This window comes from Apteryx mantelli, unplaced genomic scaffold, assembly GCF_036417845.1.
Source record: "Apteryx mantelli isolate bAptMan1 unplaced genomic scaffold, bAptMan1.hap1 HAP1_SCAFFOLD_144, whole genome shotgun sequence".
NCBI classification, from domain to species: domain Eukaryota; kingdom Metazoa; phylum Chordata; class Aves; order Apterygiformes; family Apterygidae; genus Apteryx; species Apteryx mantelli.
In genome coordinates this window covers 25001-27500 of record NW_027118499.1, presented here as the reverse complement: position 1 = coordinate 27500, position 2500 = coordinate 25001, and the positions used below count along the sequence as shown (strand labels likewise).

General features: G+C 79.8%; 1 non-coding gene across 1 annotated transcript; it reads right to left on the bottom strand.

Moving 5' to 3' along the window:
- Positions 1–395: 395 nt before the first annotated feature.
- On the bottom strand, positions 396–548 carry LOC136995725 (5.8S ribosomal RNA). The gene has a single exon (XR_010887269.1). It is a non-coding gene; the product is annotated as a 5.8S ribosomal RNA (ribosomal RNA).
- Positions 549–2500: the final 1952 nt, after the last annotated feature.

The window sequence follows — 2500 nt, the reverse complement described above, 5'->3', positions numbered from 1 at the left end:
AGGGGGACGAAGGCCCGGCCGCGCGGGGAAGAGGAGGCACCCTCTCCCCGGGGCACGGGCCTGCGAGGCGCCCCAGCCGCGCCACCCCGCACGGCGCGCGCCGCGCAGCGGTGGCCACCACGCTCGGAGGGCGAGGAGGGCGGGCACAGGCGCGGCAAGGCACGCCGGCCGCGGCCGCTGCGGGCGGCCCGGCGCCGGAGCCCGGCGGGCAGGAAGACCGGGGCCGCCGGTGCACGCACCGGGGTCCCGGCTCCGCCGCCGACTCTCCGCCGCCGAGGCCGCCGCGCACCGCCGCCGCCGGCGCCGCCGCGCCTCCCCCGCCCCCCCACGCGGCCCCCCCGAGGGGCGGCACCGCTGCGCCAACGCGACAGCGGGGGTGACGATTGACCGCCAAGCGACGCTCAGACAGGCGTAGCCCCGGGAGGAACCCGGGGCCGCAAGTGCGTTCGAAGTGTCGATGATCAATGTGTCCTGCAATTCACATTAATTCTCGCAGCTAGCTGCGTTCTTCATCGACGCACGAGCCGAGTGATCCACCGCTAAGAGTTGTCTCGGTTTCGGTCCCCGCCGCGCGCGCGGGGGGACCGGGCAGCCTTCGGCAGCCCCTGAGGGCCCCCCCTCCGCTCCGCCTCCCTCCTCACGCCGACGCCGGCTGCTGAGCGAGGGACGGCCGAGAGCCAGAGAGAGGGGCTCGCCCCGCTGACCGTACGAGCACAGAGTGGGGGGGGGGAAAAAGGGAAAAGGAAAACCCGAACGAGAAGGGCGGGGAGCCCTCGCTCCCGACCTGGGACAACCCTTTGCTCGCTTCGAGTCCGGCCCAGGCGCCCAGGCTCGGCCCGGCCCGGCGGGGAGCAGCGCGCCGGCCGCGCCGCCTGCCTCAGGGACGCTGGGGGAGGGGGCGGCTCCCCGCGGACCCCCAGCGTCGGAGCCCGGCCGCCACCGGCAGCGGCACCGCCCGCTGCCCGCGCGCCCGCGGCCCACCGGCCCCGCGCTCCCCAGCTCCTCGCTCGCCTCGCCGGCCTCCGGCTCCGCCGTGGCCCCGAGGCGGCGCCCACGCCCGCGCGCGCGCACACACAGCCTCCCGGACGACACCACGCGCTCTCCCGTCCCTTCCGCGGACAGACGCCCGGCGGCGGGCGGGCGGGCAAGGCGGGACGGACGGGGACGGCGCCCGCTCTCCCCGTCTCCACGCGGAGAACGGGGGGGGCCGCCCCCGCCGCCCGCCTGCCGCCCGCCCGCCGCCCGGCGAAGCCGGGTTGGGCAGAGCGAGGCAGGCGCGCCGGATGGCGGAGTGCCGGCGGGTAGGGCGCCGCCGCCAGCGGCCACGGCGGCAGACCGAGAGCCCCGGCCAGGGAGGAGAGCGGATCGCGCCGAGGCGCGGCGTCCGCACCACCCGCGGTGGGTGGGGGCTCACCGTCCCGGCGAGAGCACGCGCTCGCGCCGGGGTCACGCGTTCGAGGCAGGCCGGCGCCAGCCGACCGCGCGGCGTCCCTCCGCCGAGACCAGACCGCGGAGAGAGGGGGCAGGGTACCCCTCTCCGTCCCGGCTGCCCGCAGGGCGAGCGCGGGGCGCGCCGGCTGGCATGGGGGGGCACGGCGCCCGCGCGCGCCGGCCCCCCGGCCCTCCGGCAGCACACCCGGCTGCCCCCCGGGTCGCATCGGGCCGCCCGAGTCTTTAAACCCCCGCCCGGCTCTCCCGCCGAGAACCCTCGGGCCCGGAGCCCGGGGCCCATGGCCATCCCTACCCGGGGCGGCTACCGGCGGCCGCGGTGGCCGGAGGCCCTCCGCTCCTCCCGCCACCCCGCCCCCCCCCCCCGCCCGGCCCGCTCGCAGCACGGTCCCCGCGGCACGGCGCGGGGCGGCTGGAGCGGTGGGGGGGGGGGGAGAGAAAGGGAAAGCGGAAAGGGCGGGAGGGCACGGCCGGTGCGGCGCTCACGGCGCGGCGCCCGGGAGGAGCGAGCTGGCACACGGGACCACACGGGTGGGTCACCGAGGGGGGGCAGGAGGAGCGCGGACGCTAGGTACCTGGCCCTGGGGTGAGGGAAACGACCTGAAATCCCCGCGGGGGTGCCTCCCCCGCCGCCGCCCGCCGCCGGGCCGCCGCCGCCTCGCGGCGACGGCGGCAGCCTCGGCGGCAGCAGCGAGGCGGGACGCGGAGGGGAAACCCGGCACCCGCCAGCCGGCTCCGGCGCCCCTCGGCGGAGCGTCCGCCCGCGGGGTGCGCCCGACACCCGCCGCCACGACCTCGTCCTCCTCCCGGGGCCCGGGGTTTCCCTCAGTAACCCGGCGCCCGGCGGCAGCTGCGCCCGGGAGGAGAGCCGTGGTTTGGGCCGCCCGCTCGGGCACGACCCGTCGCCTCGCGTGGCCTGGCGCGACGGCCCCCGCTCGGGGTCCGCCGCCGCCCGGCGCCCGCCCCGCGCGCCATCCCGGAACGCCTGTCCTCGCCGTCTCTGCAAGACGGGCTGCTCCGCCGCAGCCCGCCGCGGGTCCGCCCCCCACCG